General features: G+C 37.7%; 1 long non-coding RNA gene across 1 annotated transcript; it reads right to left on the minus strand.

Annotated features, from left to right (window-relative positions):
* Nucleotides 1-4,671: 4,671 nt before the first annotated feature.
* Nucleotides 4,672-8,839, minus strand: LOC137457697 (uncharacterized). Its single transcript, XR_010991387.1, has 3 exons — nucleotides 8,698-8,839; nucleotides 4,864-4,970; nucleotides 4,672-4,754 (listed from the first exon to the last, which is right to left on the minus strand). It is a non-coding gene; the product is annotated as an uncharacterized lncRNA (long non-coding RNA).
* Between the last annotated feature and the right edge of the window lie 9,169 nt (nucleotides 8,840-18,008).

Below are 18,008 nucleotides of genomic sequence, written 5' to 3' on the forward strand. Positions count from 1 at the left end.
TCTGAGCCGTTATTTCTGCACGTGGTGGGGAGGGGGTTTGCCCCAACCCATTACAACCTGCCACATATATCAATTTCCTTAAATACATTGAGGTTCATTTAGTTATTTTTCAATACAATAATTGGGAAAAATTAATCACAGAGCAAAGGTCTCTCAATTGACTTCTCAGGCTCTTGTCACCTATCTGCTCCATAGTTTATTTAAATTTTCTCAGATATTCCTGGTTATGAAAACACATAGGTAAGACCATGGTCTACCTATCAATATTTTTGACACAAAGAGGGAGAAGAATTGTGGATAATACTTCTCTTTTAAGAGTAAGTGGTCTCAGTTACCGAGAAGTGGATATATGTGATTTCTGTATCAAGAAGCAAACAATCACCCATGTAGATAAATACTTGTAGAAAGAAAAGGATGGAAAGATTATATATTAAAACCCCTAAACAATAAAGAGTATAAGGCAGTTTAGACTTCCTATTGTGCTTTACAAGATCCACCACTACAGTGATAATCTTTATTGCTTCTGTTAACCCCCTTTTATTAAATCTGACTTTGCAGCACAGCTAAAATGAGGGAACAGAAAGAGCTTTATGACAGTAGAGTTTAGTACTAATGTAGTAGGAAGTGATGATATTCAAGATCTCTACTGGATCAGATATACAATAATGGAGACTACATTTTTATTTAAAGCTTACTAAATTTACAGCGCCTTCCTTCAAATAATTTCTGTCATACCAAGGATATCTTTCCAGAAGGTGGATCCAGGAAGCTACAGACTTGTCAGTCTGACTTTGGTGCCTGGGAGGGTCATGGAGCAGATCACTCTGGGTGCCACTATGCAGTACATGCTGGGCAACCAAGTGATCAGTCCCAGCCAGCATGGGATCTCCTTCTATGACAAGGTGACCTGTTAATGGATAAGAAAAATGTGGGAGATCTTGTTTACCTGCAGTTTAGTAAATCATTTTACGCTGTGTCTCACAGCATCCTCCTAGAGAAACTGTCTGCTCATGGGTTGGGTGGGTGGACACTTTCTGTCCAGGCCCAAAGAGAAGTGAATTGTGTTAAATCCAGTTGGAGTCAACACCTGGGTAAATATAAACTAGAAGTGCATCCAGGTAGCCAAGTAGGCCAACAGCATCCCCATCTCCATCAGGAATAGTGTGACCAGGGTAATGATTGTCTCCACTAACTCAGTACTTACGAGGCCACACCTTGAATATTGTGTTCAGTTTTATGCCTCTCGCTACAAGAAAGACATAGAGGCCCTGTGGCAGTTCTAGAGAAGGGCAATGGAGCTGGTGAAGGCTCTGGAGAAGGCATCTTCTGAGGAGTGGCTGAGGGACCTCGGGTTGTTTAGTCTGGAGAACAGAAGGCTGAGGGGAGACCTTAGTGCTCTCTACAATTACCTGAAAGGAGGCTGTATCCATGTGGGTTTTGGTCTCTTCTACCTAGTAATAAGGAGTAGGACAAGAGGGAATGGCCTCAAGTTGCACCAGGGGAGATTTAGATTGGCTATTAGAAGAAACTTCTTGATTGAAAAGGTTTTAAACACTGGAATAGGCTCGAGAGAGAGGTGGTTTAGTCGCTGTCCCTGGAGGTGTTTAAAACATGCATAGATGTGGTGCTAAGGAATATGGTTTAACGCCAGATGTGGTAAAGTCGGATAATGGTTGGGCTCGATGATCTTAAAAGTCTTTTGCAACTGAAATGATTCTGTGCTTCTATGATTAATTTTGACCACTGACTTCTGTGGCTATTTGGACTAATGCTCTGATTAAGTTGGCATTATAAGGAAATTTTTTCTCATTTTCTTTCATGTGCTCAACAGGCCTGAGTCACTTACTTTGGCTGTTCTCACTATCTCATGTTTTCAGACACACTCATTTATCACAAAGCAAGTCATTTTCCTGTTTGTGTTTCCACTTTACTCTAAAGTGCACACAGAGAAACATTACAGGAATGCAGGGTTGCAGCAAATAAATTGTCTGCACTTAGTCTGCAATATGTCACTACAGCCATTCAGCCTTGTATGATTTCTTGTTGCAGAGATAGAGTTAAAAGGCTTCTTATAAACAATCATTTAATACAGGATTTTCTGTTGATGTGATGTGTTTGATCTGCTGAGAATTTTAATTTATACTATGGAAACTTTATGTTCTTTGTAATGAAATTTCTCAAAGTCTCATTTAATAATACAGCTGTCTGTACATCTCAGACATGTATTATGTACAATAATTTAACTGGAATCAGATTGACATTGAACTTCCACAAATCTGAAAGTTTCATACCAAGGTAATTAAAAAATCAACAGCTTCCAGAAAGATTAAAGGAAAAAGTACAACTTGAAGCACTAATGAGTTACACGACAAAAAGTGATAGTCATTGCTGCGTTTGTTCTTATTACTGGGAAAAAAAGTGCAACAGAATAAAGTATTCTCAGTACCATTCCTAGATTAAGTATGATGACATATATTGTGCATCATAAAAAAAAAATAACCATATGCATACATATTATACTGTAGATTAACTGTTCTTTCAATTGTTATACAAAATGAATGAAATTATTGACTTTGACAGCAGAAGTAACCTTAGAGTAAAAGGTATGTTAAATTAATTCTTTGTTAGATATTTTACCTTTTATTCATACCAATATAATCTGCAGTCATGCTTTCTAAATCAAATATTTTTTGTGATGTGCACAGAATTAACAATCAAGTTTGATACAACATATATAGATATCTCTACCATAGTTTTTACTTTCATTATTATTATTTTATTATATATATATAAAATACTAAATTCAGCTTTGAAAATACTTAATTCCACTAAGTTATAACTATTTGAGAAACTATTTGTTGAAGAGCCCCTCAGAAAATGGCAGTTTGTCTAAAGTATCTGAAACATGGGTTTTCTTGAATTATTATTTTTCATACTAAATTTATTTTTTCCCCTCTTCTTTACTTTCTGGGCTTTTTTCCACTTCATATATTAAAAACATTAAACTAACAAACAAAAAAGGCAAAAACAACATTAAAAAAACCAACAAAACCCATGAGTTTATTATTTCCTTTTTTTTCTTTTTAGAATGAGTCTACCATAATTTAAAATCCAAAATAAACAATGAAGAAAAGCTTCCATGTGTCTTTAAACTTGAGAGTTGCAACAAGTTGCAATGCCACATTGCCTTTCCTCCATTGATTATTCTGCTCAGGAGGCAGGTATTCACTATAATTATGTCTCTTCACGTGGATGGCCTCAGTCACAAGACACCAGAGTTACTGCATTTCAGGTTGGTTTTGATTTGTTTGTATAGCATGTAGAATTTTAAAAAAGCAATGGCTTAAAATGAAAAGCATCTGACTTGAAGCAAACTTGTAAGCTGAGTCAATGTTTTTATATTGTAACACTATTTACATGGAATATATTTTTATATAGAGAACATACTTTTATACAGTTTCTATCTTGAGAAAGTATTATATTGAAAAAGATAACCATATGTAATTCATAGTTTCATAGTTTCATAGTTTCATAGTTTCATACAGGGTTGGAAGGGACCACAAGGATCATCTAGTTCCAACCCCCCTGCCATGGGCAGGGACACCCCACACTAGATCAGGCTGCCCAGAGCCTCATCCAGCCTGCTCTTAAACACCCCCAGGGACGGGGCCTCAACCACCTCCCTGGACAACCCATTCCAGGGCTTCACCACTCTCATGGTGAAGAACCTCCTCCTCACATCCAGCCTGAATCTCCCCACCTCCAGCTTCATTCCATTCCCCCTAGTCCTATCACTACCTGATATCCTGAGAAGTCCTTCCCCAGCCTTCCTGTAGGCCCCCTTCAGATACTGGAAGGCCACAATTAGGTCTCCTTGGAGCCTTCTCTTCTTCAGACTGAACAGCCCCAACTCCTTCAGTCTGTCCTCATAGGAGAGGTGCTCCAGCCCTCTGATCATCCTTGTGGCCCTTCTCTGGACACGTTCCAGCACCTCCACATCCCTCTTGTAATAGGGGTTCCAGAACTGGACACAGTACTCCTGGTGGGGTCTCACCAGGGCTGAGTAGAGGGGGAGGATCACCTCCCTCGACCTGCTAGCCACACTTCTCCTGATGCAGCCCAGGATCTGATTGGCTTTGCGGGCTGCAAGTGCACACTGAGAGCTCATGTTGAGCTTTTTGTCCACCAGCACCCCCAAGTCTCTCTCTTCAGGGCTACTTTCCAGCCAGTCACTGCCCAGCCTGTATTTGTGCCTGGGATTGCCTCGACCCAGATGCAGGACCCTGCACTTGCTCTTATTGAACTTCATGAGGTTGGCCTGTGCCCACCTCTCCAGCCTGTCAAGGTCCCTCTGTGCAGGTTCACAGAATCACAGAATCACAGAAACATTCAGATTGGAAAAGACCTTCAGGATCACCAAGTCCAACCAATAACCCTACAATGTTCACCCATAAATCATATCCCCAAGTACCACATCCAGTGGTGCGTCCAGTTTTGGGCCCAGGAAGTACAGGTAACTGCTTGAAAGAGTCCAGCACAGAGCCACAAAAATGATTAAGGGAGTGGAACCTCTTCCTTATTAGGAGAGACTGTAGGACCTGGGACTCTTCAGCTTGGAGAAGACTAAGGGGTGACCTCATTCAGTCTTACAACTACATGAAAGGTGGGTGCCAACAGGATGGAGCCAGGCTCTTCTAGGTGATGTCCAATGACAGGATAAGGGACAATGGATGGAAGCTGAGGCATAGGAAGTTCTGTGGAAACAGGAGGAAGAATTATTTCACTGTGAGGGTGACAGAACACTGGAACAGGCTGCCCAGGGGTGTTGTGGAGTCTCCCTCTCTAGAGATAGTCAAGACCCACCTGGATGAGTTCCTGTGTTCCTTCTTTGGAAGGAGGGTTGGACTCGATGATCTTTCGAGGTTCCTTCTAGCCCCTAACATTCTGTGATTCTGTGATACTGTCTATCTCTGGGGAAAAAAAAAAAAAAAAGAAAAGAAAAAAAAAAGGTTCTTGCTAGTATCAAAGATTTAAAAGACCTCAAAGAAAAGTATACAGAAATATTAAGGCAGTTAGTGTGAGGGAGAGGCATCTTGAACAAATTGTTCTCATTGCTGAAAATAAACTTACTATAACATATATAGTCATATTCGATTGCTTTTCAGTAAAAATAAAATACATTCGTACCTTACAGGGTAATTTTTGTTATTTAAGTACAAATGAATTAAGGGCTCTACTCCACAGATGTCTTCAGTGTTTTATGGGATGATGTGTAGTGTAAAGCAATGAACACTACTGAAACTTCATTTTTCTTTTCCGTAGTATTCTGATAATTAAGAATCAATTAACACTGAAGAACATCAACATCTACTTTTCAAAAGTTAGTCATTTAAATGTGTGTGTTCTGCTTGCTCATTTAAAAAAAAACCCAAACAACAAAAAAAGCCACCACCAAAAACCTTTAAAGACCAACAACCCCCATGCAAAACCAAGCTAAACGCACACACAAAAAAAATCAAAACACCAAACCAAACCAAAACTCAAATCACTACCAACAAAATAAAATCCAACCAAACAAAAAATCCCCAATGTAGCAGTTTAGGCTGGGTGCCTCCTAGCCTGTCACATAGTTACATCTCCAGTGACCACCCCCAGTGACCACCCAGTAGGTGGACACAGGAAGCAATGTATTTGTACCCGTAAATCCTGCACCCATATAAACCTGTTGCAAAGTCTTTCCCTTTCTCTTTTTTCCCTCCCTGTTTCTGAGGGAGATGCTCTCTTATCTGTAATAGTGGGGAGTATTTCAAGCCTCCTTTGCCTGTTCAGGCCTAATACCAGGATAAGAAGGGGGGGGGGGCGGCAATCTCAGGCTTGGCCAGCCTAGGACCAGCCTAGCATTGGAGGGGGGAAGGAAGAGCCCTGGCGGTTTTGGGTGCACCCTCAGGTGGGGAGAAGGGAAGCCTGGGACTTATGGATGTGGTGTAAGGGAACTCTGTATGCTTTGGGATATCCTTAACACTATGCTTTGCAGTTTTGTACAGTATCAATTGCTTTTTTCCATTTAAACTTTCCATCACTACTCAATCCATTTGCGTGAGTATCATCTATTCTATTCTATTCTATTCTATTCTATTCTATTCTATTCTATTCTATTCTATTCTATTCTATTCTATTCATTCTTTTGTTCCTCTTGGGGCAATAGAGCATCTGTCCCATTGTAAACCATCACAACACCCCAAACCCAAAAAACCCCACAACCAACCGATTAACCAACCAAAAAATCCCAAAGGATGCTGAACAATTACTGTTGTGAAGGCTAACTACAGATTCTGCTTCCAGTGGTTTCCATGGAAGTGTACCCCCCTACCAGATATACTGTATTTTCTGATGAAGACTGAACAGGATGCTGTTGTCAACTCTTCATCACTATATTCCCCTGGGTATTCTATCCTTCTGTCATTAAAAACAGAGTAAAAATGTTGCCAAATTCTGACACTGTGAAATTAATTTCTTTCTGCACAATTGAATTGTGGATTTGAAATGGCATTTCTTTAACAGATTATATTTAGGAATGGAAGAAGCATATAGATGTGGGGTGAGATATTAATGTATGTGAAAGAAAAAAGGGAATAGTAAGCTGATTCTTGACATTTCTAAAATTATACTTTTAAAAGTCAGTAGAATGGATTGGTGACTTGTTTGTAAGATTTGAATTCTACATATATCTAGAGTCAACATTACTGTATCACACAGGTAAGTCTTCTCAAATACCAAATTTTCACTGATCAGATGTGAAAAAGAAAACATTAAATTTCAAAAAGCTGACATCCCAGAGTAGTTACAGCAAAATTTCCATTAATTTTCCTTTCCATACCTTTTGAGGGTTATGTATTGATCTTTTTATTGATCTTTCTGTAAGCATTGATATGAAATGTTTACTGTTGCTAGAATTGCAGAAATTTCCTTGGAGGTCCAGAAATTTATTCGACAAGCAATATAAAAGCCACTTGCATTGCTTCTGAGGCATAGAATGGTAGAGGTTGGAAAGAATCTCTGGAGATCACCCTGTCCATCTCCGCAAATCTACTTCTCATCAGGTCAATCCCTAACCTGTACTCGTGCATGGGTTTATTCCTCTCCCCAGTGTAGGATTCTGCACTTGCCTTTGCTGAACTTCATTAGGTTTCCCTTCCCCCCAGCTCTTCAGCTTGTCCACGTCTCTCTCACAGCCCCTTGGTGTGCCAGCTACTCCTTCTATTTTTCTATCATGAAGACATTTTTGGAGAATACGTTCTGTCCCTTCATGCAGGTCATTGGTGAAGACATTGAACAGGTCTGGACCCAGTACTGGCACCTGGGGAACACTACTAGATACAGGTCTCCAGCCAGACTCTTCATTGATGATCACAACATTCTAAGATCTGGTATTCAGCCAATTCTCAATCTACCTCATTGACGACTCATCTAACCTACACTTCCTAAGTGATGTTATGTGAGACAGTATCAAAAGGCTTGCTGTACATTAGGAGTATCTATCAAACATACATACAAAACAAAGCCAAAGTAAGTAACTCCTTTGGTTTCCTCTTGTCCAGACAAGAGGGTGAGATGCCATTTGATCCTTTTTTTTTTTCATTTGTACCATAAATATGTACCACCATTGCATGCCTTTATACAATAGTTTGATTTTTTGTTGTTGTTGGTATATAAATGAGTATATATTGCTTGCTTCTATGATATTCCTTTTCCTCACCTTTTGAGCAAGATACCTAGCATGCTTGAGGTTAATCAGGGTTTTGGGATCCAGTTTTAATTTGAATTATATGAACACAAGAATTTTGCCTGGCAAAATAATACATGTTAATATCTATTGACTTGCAATTTAAAAGCTAAAATATGATTAAAACTTGTGGGTAATTAGAGGTGATCTTCTCTGTCTTTAGGCAGAATTAAGACTGTAAGCCTCAACAGACTGACTTTGCCCATTTGAATCTTCTTTCAGGAAATCTTTCTGAAGAAAAGAAATATCATATAGAGTAATTTATAAAGGTTACATTGAGAAGATTCAGCCTAGATTTACTTTTACATGGAAAGAAGTCTTCAGACCTGATAGGGCACCCAGTGTGGCCTGTGGTATTGTAGAAGAAGGAAAGCAGCTGGGTAACTGTAGAAAGCTTTTGGCCTGCCATTTCATTGTCTGATGAAGCGTAAAAAATATCATTTGCCATGATGGGTTGAGACTCCTCCCCAGCAAATTTGGAGAATAACCCCCCAGGATAAATCACCAGACTAGCTCAGGTGGTCTGAAAGCAGAATGAAGCTATACTTACAAAACAAGCAAAATCTAGAAATAGAAAATGCAATGAATACGTACATAATATATTTACAATTCAGAAACAACAAAGGATCCCCTTGAACTCTTCCCACACCCCTCTCTACAGGGAAAACCAAATAGCTCCTTCTCCACCATACAAGGGAAAGAGAGAGAAAGCAGTTAGAACAGCCTGTTGTTATTCAGCCAAAAAAGAGGAATGCAGCCAAAGTCAGCTAAGTCAAAGCACCAACCAGTAGTAGCTAGAGTGAAGAAAAAGTGACAGAAATGTTAATGTAGCTTCTATCCTTATTAGCAAAGCCGACAGAGTGATGTAGACAAATCAGTTGTTGTTAGTTTGCATCCCGTGGTAATTTATCTACCTTTTTTACTCAAAGATGTCCAGAAAGTTCCAATTCTTGTTTTTGCAGTTAGGAACTAGGAAAATGTTCCACCATAACTCTTCCATACCATTTTTCATGAACAGGCACCCAAGTGTTAAAATCTTCTTCTTCCGTAATCAGATTTCTTTCTTTTCTCTCTTTCTTTCTTTCTTTCTTTCTTTCTTTCTTTTCTTTCTTTCTTTCTTTCTTTCTTTCTTTCTTTCTTTCTTTCTTTCTTTCTTTCTTTCTTTCTTTCTTTCTTTCTCTTCTTTCTTTCTTTCTTTCTTTCTTTCTTTCTTTCTTTCTTTCTTTCTTTCTTTCTTTCTTTCTTTCTTTCTTTCTTTCTTTCTTTCTTTCTTTCTTTCTTTCTTTCTTTCTTTCTTTCTTTCTTTCTTTCTTTCTTTCTTTCTTTCTTTCTTTCTTTCTTTCTTTCTTTCTTTCTTTTTCTTCCTTTCTTCCTTTCTTCCTTTCTTCCTTTCTTCCTTTCTTCCTTTCTTCCTTTCTTCCTTTCTTTCTTTCTTTTTCTTCCTTTCTTCCTTTCTTCCTTTCTTCCTTTCTTCCTTTCTTCCTTTCTTCCTTTCTTCCTTTCTTCCTTTCTTCCTTTCTTCCTTTCTTCCTTTCTTTTCTAATGCTGTAATTTGTTAGGTAAAAAGTAGAAAATGAAAGTGTGTGCTTTTTAAAAGGGAGGGAATAATAAAACACTCAAATCATGACTTTGGTGCTACACGGTCTATTTCCTGGAAATAATTAATAGAAATATGGCAAAGTGTTAGTGGTTAATTTGAAGTGGCATGCACAGTGTATGTTTAGAATGTTTATACAGTCTCCGATTGATTCTCAGGGAGCTCAGACTAATTTGAAATAAGCTTTATGTTCAGCAAAGCGGTGAAGTAGTGATATGGTTATACTGAAGTTATTCCTGCCTCTTGCAAAACTTTTATATACATCTGCAGAACTCAGGCACACTTTATAATTCTGAGTTACTTAAATAATAGAAATAAGTAATCTTGTAAATGAACAATATTGCTAATATCCTGTTGTCCTATCAGAGAGTGAAGGAAGGATTAATGCTCTGCCCTTTCTCCCCTTCAGTGCTGTTAAACAGAACTTTCACAAGTTATGCTAATGGAAGGTGGAATTTGGATTCAGAGATTTAGAATACTGGTCATTTATCCCCCTCCTTGTCAGGAACAGGAAATTATCAACAGATAACAGCTCATTGTGCAGAACTTTTCAACCTAATTATAACCTCAAATTGTTATTCATTAGCTTTTGACTAGCAAAATTGTCCTGGCCTGCAAATTGACCTAAGTGGAAAAGACTGCATCTATGATGGTCAGGGCAAGGGATACTAAGAACTTTGTTAGAGACTGCAGGACCAGAGATGTTAGCACAAACCTATACCATAATAATAGTATTTATTTCAGGACTGAAATATGAAGTGTCGCATTATGAAAGGCAACTGGAATAATTTTTCTAATGAAAGAAGACTTCAAAATCAGCATTTCTTCTTGTTAATTTTCTTTTTTTATTACTCTAGTTCTCTTCTTAGTTTTTATCAATTTTCCCATGGATATATAACTTTTCCTCATGCTGTGTACTCATTTTTCATTCCTGACTGATCATTTGAATACATATACCTGTTTTATAGTTTTACATAGAGAAGCCTGATAAGAACAAATCTCAAATATTATTTTTTTTTAAGATCCTCACATTTAGTACTGATTCTTGTCTCTTATCCAGAAAAAAAAAAAAAAAAAAAAGTCTTTACCTGCATTTCTGAAATGAAGGTTGTTTAGTTATTCACAAATTCATGTCTGGACTCATAAACATGTAGCTAGGTTTATCTTTCTCTCTAACTAGTCCTTTCTAAGTCATATCCACAGAGAGTACTCTGATGTTTCCAAGACAGTTCTCAAGTATAGAGAGAATGTCATAGTTTTCCTTTCCCCTGATAAGCGAAACAGTGCAAAGGTAGGCAAAAATAATATCTTCAGAAGTTTATTTTCAGGACCAGGTATGTTTACTTCACTTCTCATTTATTTTCTTGCAAAGATCAGTCTCACCAATTTTGGGTGAGGAAGACTAGAAGGCAGTATTCCAATGAGGTGTATAGTCCCACGAGTTCTATTTATCTAAGTGTCCTTTGCATGGACTGGAAATAAGAGGAAAAGAAACCTTAGATACCAGCAATCTGATTTAGGACATTTCTAAAATGAAATACTAAAATTAATTTTTGTATTCTTTTAAATAAACAGTTTCAAAATCTGGATAGCATTTCTTCAAGGGTCTTGTGTCTTGGTGTTACTTGTTTCTTGAGCAAGAAAATAACAACAACATGTTGCAAGATTACAAATGCAGTTTCTATTTTTACCACAACACCATCTTTGCATCTCTGGAAGTCTCTGAGTGGATATATATCAGATGGTGTATACCTAATTCTAATATTAAACACATTTTTTCCCTATAACATCTCCTGTATCAGTATATGAACTTGATCTTGAGGGTATGAGTATTAAAAATAATACTATAATTCCAAGATTAAATATTCTATCTGATTTTATATACATTATATTTCTCATAACTTTCATCATTGTGGCAGCAAACACCTCAAAACCATGTGTTTTATACTGTCATTTTAGTGACCTTCTAAGTAATGCAAACCACAAAATCTTGCTAATACTGGTTTTATTGTGGGACATATGAGTCAAGTATCTCTTTGATGGATGCTTAAAAATGAATAAATAACAAGCACTAGGGTTCAAAATTCCACACAGGCATAAAGCCTATGAAAATACTTTCTCCTCACTCTACAGGGTTGCCCTAAAACTAAGGCAGTTTTACTATATTGAGTTTTGTATTAAAATTTTAATAATAATAATAATAATAAATTAAAAAACAAACAAAAAAAAACCTACAAAAAAACAAACCAGGTTGGAAGACACCTTCAAGATCATCGCGTCCAACCCATCAACCAATCCAACCCACCTAAACAACTATACCATGGCACCAAGCACCCCATCAAGTCTCCTCCTGAACACCTCCAATGACGGCGACTCCACCACCTCCCCAGGCAGCCCATTCCAATGGGCAATCACTCTTTCTGTATAGAACTTCTTCTTAACATCCAACCTGAACCTCCCTTGACACAGCCTGAGACTGTGTCCTCTTGTTCTGGTACTGGCTGCCTGGGAGAAGAGACCATCATCCGCCTGTCTACAACCTCCCTTCAGGTAGTTGTAGAGAGTGATAAGGTCACCCCTGAGTCTCCTCCTCTCCAGGCTCAGCAGCCCCAGCTCCCTCAGTCTCTCCTCATAGGGCTTGTGTTCCAAACCCCTCACCAACTTCGTTGCCCTTCTCTGGACTCGTTCCAGCAAGTCAACATCCTTCCTAAACTGAGGGGCCCAGAACTAGACACAGTACTCGAGGTGTGGCCTAACCAGTGCAGTGTACAGGGGCAGAATGACCTCCCTGCTCCTGCTGGCCACACTGTTCTTGATGCAGGCCAGGATGCCATTGGTCCTCTTGGCTGCCTGGGCACACTGCAGGCTCATGTTCAGCCTACCATCGACCAGTACCCCCCAGGTCCTTCTCTACCTGGCCGCTCTCCAGCCACTCTGACCCCAGCCTGTAGCACTGCATGGGGTTGTTGTAGCCAATGTGCAGAACCTGGCACTTGGATGTGTTAAATCTCATGTGTTAAATCTCATGAGTTTCAGTTCATATGAACTGGCATCCTTGGAATTTTTCTTCAAGACACGATGAAAAAAACCACAAAACGCTAAGCCAAGTTTTGCCTGAATGGAGAGCAATTTCTGTGAAATCAGTCTTTCTATCTTAAACCAATTATTAGCCTGGATCATTTAAAACCCAACCCAAGTTTGATGAAGTGTTTGTGAACATTCAACGAAAAAATAAATTGTTTTGCTTCTGCAAGTTTGTGTTTAATCAAAAGATTTTTGTGACAAATTTCCAATTAAGAAAAGTCTCATCTATGGATGAGTTTAACAAAAAGTTGTTGGGATCTTGAACTTTTTTTTTTTTTTTTTTTTTTTTTTTTTAATTCAGGCTAAATGTAGCATTGAGAGAGTATTACTCCAAATGAAAATGGAAAAAGTTGCAGTTCAGATCTGAAAAGCTACCTTGGTATTTAAGTTCACTCAAGATACAACAACCGGAAAATGGTAGGTGTCTTTTAGTACATGTTAAAACACCACTAAGAAGACTTTGAAGCACTTTAGAGCATAGTTTCACAATTTTGAATACCAGTTTGAGACTGAGCTAGTAACCCAGAACTTAATTCATTCTCTTTATTTTGCCTCTGATGCCAAGCAGTGTTTGAGAGTGTGTAACAGTTTAGCACAAGGGCTAAACTGCCTGCTCCCCCAGCACAAAAGTGAGGGGCAAAGTAACACGCAAAACTCAGGGTTGAGATAAAAACACAAGAGTTTGATATAAGATAATAATAATCACTATGTATGTTATGTTATCTAATTATTTAATGTAATACCACAATGTGTGATTAGCTTATCTTAGCCTATTTGCAGAAGTGCATCAAAATACAGGGGAAAAACCCAGCATAAAACAGAAAACCAAAATCAATGTTAACCCACACCCACATGTCTCACCAGCATCCCTGAAGAAAAGAGCCAACGCCCAAAAAGCCAAACCCAGAAGCAGAAGCCAGAACAGGAAGCCTCCCATGTTGTAATCTGAACTTCAAGCCCTGTAACACTTTGCTCCAGATAGCACTTTCATTTTTGAAGCTTGCATGACTGTATGGATAACAGCAGAAGATCCAACTCAGTCCATGACGGAGAGTTAGGAAGTACCATCCTTTTGTTGCAAATGCATATGAATAATAATAATAATAACCTGATAAAAGTCTCAGCTTAGGGAAAACAGTACACTTATTTCTAACAGCTTTTTTTATTTACTTATTTGTGGTTTAATCTGTGCCTGCTGGTAAAAGCTTATTGTTAATTTGTGAGATAATTTGCTGGAGATGAAAAGGAGCACCAAAGTACTGCTTGTGTCGCTGGGGAACTTGCCATTTAACCTTCTCTGTCACTATAATAAAGATCATTTTACTAATATAGTGCTATATATCTCAGAGCAGAAGAATATTTCTGATTGATTGGTTCCACAACTCCTTCACAAATTTTATTAAAGCAGGAGAAGAGCATGGAAGGATTCAAAACAAAAGCAAAAGCTAGAATCTGATTTTTAGACATATATTTTTAGACTTATACTGGCTGATGCTTTTATTTAAATAAAACACTTGATGTCTAGTACAGAGATGAAACAAAACACAAATCTGTCACATTGATCCTTTCCTCTTAAGTTTTTCTGATTCTAATAAAAAGTTAAGCTATATCAACTGTGCTCTTCATTTAGTATTTTGATACAAATGAAGCTCTTGGTCCCTGTTCTGGGTATATGATTTAAGGATGAAAGTAAACTGTGAAATCCATTGCTGAACTGGAGGGATTGGGGGAAGGATTGTAATATGTCCTTCAGGGAGAAAAACCTTTAAAATACCTTGAAAAGGCTTTGAAAGTGCTGATTTATTATTTCTGTTTTCGAATACAGTTTTGCAGAGTTTAAGCATAGAAACTTTTTCTATATGATAGAAACAAGGATTCTCCCTTTCCCTTGCTCTATCTAGAGGATTTTCAGTAAATGAAAGGAAAATCACCTACTTCTGTATCTGACTGATGCAATTCAAAATTAATTATATTTTTCTTCAAATAGGTTATTTATTTGATAATAGAAGTGTGAATCAGTAAAAATATTAGTCAGCTTCTGTTGGATGTGGAGAACTGCTCTAAGAAGGAAATGCTCATTTTATAATTAAAAATGTGCTTTAAAAAATGAAAGAAACATTTCTGTCACTCAGAAATAATATTTTGTAGATGGAGAGGTGGCCTTGAACTGAAAAACAGTTACTCTGACAATACTGATTATAATATAGTGCTTAAACTAACAACAACAAGAAAAGTACAGAGTGAATTTCTCCCTGAAGGTACTTATTTGTCTTTATATGCTATACAGAGAATCTAGGTGATTTAGAGAAGATATCTCACACTTAAAGGGCTCAAAGTGACAGGATAAATATGTTCATTACTGTATAGGCCACTGCTGATAATGTATTGCATGTATTTCTTTAAATATTCATTAATTGTCAAAGTGGCTTCCTGTGGGAGATGCACTTCTTTCTGGACATATGCAATTAATATATGTGCTGGGTTGAGGCAGCCCCCTTCCCCACCCCTGGCAACAATAAACACTCAGACAAACGGATTGCAAAAGTGATGGAAAAGTTTAAATAGAAAGCAGTGAACTTTTACAGAAAAGCAAAAGCACAGTGATAAAGAAAAATCCCAAAGCAGACCCAGAGAGATCCCATCCCCACCTGAGGGTACATCCAAGACCCCCAGGGCTCCTTCTTCCCCCTCCCACTGCTAGGCTAGTCTCAGCTGGCCAGATCTGAGACTGCCCATCCCCCCGTGGCCTTGGGCCTAGCCAGGCCCAAAGCCAGGAGACATCTCCCCCAGTTACCGGCTGACGGAGGAGGAAGAAAAAGAGCGTGCTAGAGTCCACACTGGATCTTATAGTGGTGCAAAGGATTGTGGTAGGAAATACTACATAATTTCCTGTGTCCAGCCCTCTGGGCTGGACTTCTGGACACAGGAAGTAAACATTGCAGGGGGGCACCCAGCTCAAACTGCAACAATATAGAAAAACATTTAGTGAAAGGCTTTTATCAAGGAATACTCTGACCAAAATCAGAAGAGTAAATTTGTTTTCTACAAACTTTGATGTAAAAGGGGAAACAAAGCAGGTTGTGTACAAGACACTCAAGAATCCAAATTGTCACCTGCCACTGCTTGCACGCCTCTTACTTAATGAGTCTTGCTGATAAATTGCTGTTACTCAGGTTTCGAAAATTATCATTGGCCATTGATCACACCAAGAGACTTTTAGTAGTAAATTTTGAAAAGGTAGGTGAAGCTAAAATCAGTCTTGTAAAGAGTAAATGCTTAAGTAAATGAAACTAGGTATGCCACTACATTTCTCTCTGATGTTTGTATGCAGATGTGGTAGAACTCTAAAGACAGAAAGACATATAGACTTCTTTATCTGCAATGTAACTATAGTAAACTGGCAAACCTTCTCTGAAAAGTCCTAAAGGATGATGTTTTCTGAGACAATTCATTAATACATTAAGATGCAGCTTGGCAGGGTGCTGGGTCATCTCATCTAAATTACTATTACCTAGAAAGGTTGGACTAGATGATCCTTGGGATCCCTTCCAGCCTGGCATTCTCTGATTCGGTGATTAGTGTTTCACCAAGAAAACTAATCACTAAGAATGGTTCTATTGAAGTAAGAATGATTTGAAACAAATTTTAAGAAATATGAGATAGGTTTGGGATGATTTTTCAGTTATGAAATACAAAAGACAATAACAAAGAAGCTCTGCTGACATTATATTTCCCTAATGATATTGATAGAGTGACTATGACAGTGACAGTGACCTGTGAGAAGTAGCGATGTTTTCTACTCCCTGATGATTATAGTTGCACAACATAAATATCTGATAACAAGTAGTGTGTTAGTTTACACTAATGTTTTATAAATTGTCTCATGTGATTAGTACTCAGGCAGCTTGTTACCTGGCTGTTATAATTTTCTGTAGTGATTTGTAAGCAACATGCAACATTAGTAATTTTGATTTTATGCATATTATGTATATTTCTCCTTCCTGATATATTAAGCTGGGAAGAGGATTGGATTCTGCAACAGCATAGAGGTAATTTTATCACATAATTGACTGCTGACTTCTCTATTAACCTGATAGAAATGCTACCATGCTGAAAAGCAGTTCAAATGAATTTCGCAAATGTGATTTTTCTTTCAGACACTCACATATTCTACCTGTTCTATCTATATCAAATTACTTCTTAAAAGTATAACTAACTTAACCTTAGGTAACAGTCAGGAGGTACAGGTTTAAATAAAACTGATCTCAAAGTAGTTATCTAGAAAAAGGGGAGTTCTGCCTTCAAAAATCGATTAATTACAAAATTAGGATAATTACAGGATTAATTAGACTAAATGCAGCATTTCAATCCTTTCCTCAGCTGCTAGGTTATGGATGCATGTTTCTTTTTTCTCTCTAATTTGCCACTTCCCCCCCCCCCCCCCTTTCTCCTCTCTTCCCTCCTTTGGGAGGCTTAAAACATGTACTCTATACTGTCTGTCAGTACAGTTTCAGATAAAAGAGGAGAGTTGAAGATATTTATTTGGACATCTTTAATTTAACAGCACTTTTCAAAGCAACTGATCAAGTACTAATGTATAATACAGACAGGACTTCTGCCATGTTCTTCTTCAACAGCAATGTTATTACATGTTCAGCTTAGAACAGATTTTAGGACTCAAGTTTAAGGAACAGGATTCTATGAGGACAATGTCATCCTTTCTCAATCTTTGAGGCTCTGCTCCAGAGTCCAAAACTACAGAGATTAAGGATGTTAATTATAGAGTTAATTCAATGATTTTGCACTCATGGTCCATAAGATTAGGGGATATATGTATTTTGGAAACACAATACATCTTAAACAATGCAAAGACATAGTAGATACCAGGCTGGCATGTTCTCCACTGTAGAAATAGTAGAAAGGGAGATCTCAGGTCACTTCTGAAAGCAGGAAAATTATTTATGCTTGGGTCATAAAATCTTCCTTATTAAAAGTGTCAGAAAATTCTTTATGCTGCATAGAATCCACATGCTATTGCTGTAACTTCAGGATCAAGCATCTTTCTTTGCCACAGGTGGTTGAAATATTCCCTCATGATCCAAATAAAAATTTTGGGAACTTAATGCATGCACCAGAGTCTAGTCTCATATTCAGCAGTACCTCAGTTAAACATTTTAGAACCTAATCACAAATTGACCTTTAGTTGCTTTACAATGAATGGGTATTTCTGAAAAGAAAGGCAGAAAACTCACAATTAAAGGTGTCTAGTTGTTTTAGGCATATGTGCCAAAATGTAATGCAAGAATGGTACTTTTTTCTTATGAAACTTTTAAATAACTGTGGGTTCTTTTCAATGCTCAAAAACTATTTGTTAATGCATGTAATACTTCAGAAATGTTAAATTACATTTTTTTTTTTTTTTACATTACTCAGTGTATACACATATTTTTCTGCCTAAAATAACTACAGTAAGATTTAACTAACATTTACAACACACACCAGGGAACAGTACTGTCTTGCAACTGCAGGACCCTAACACATCAT

This window comes from Melanerpes formicivorus, unplaced genomic scaffold (assembly GCF_026170545.1).
Source record: "Melanerpes formicivorus ecotype bairdi unplaced genomic scaffold, bMelFor1.0.p_v2 SCAF_189, whole genome shotgun sequence".
Taxonomy (NCBI): domain Eukaryota; kingdom Metazoa; phylum Chordata; class Aves; order Piciformes; family Picidae; genus Melanerpes; species Melanerpes formicivorus.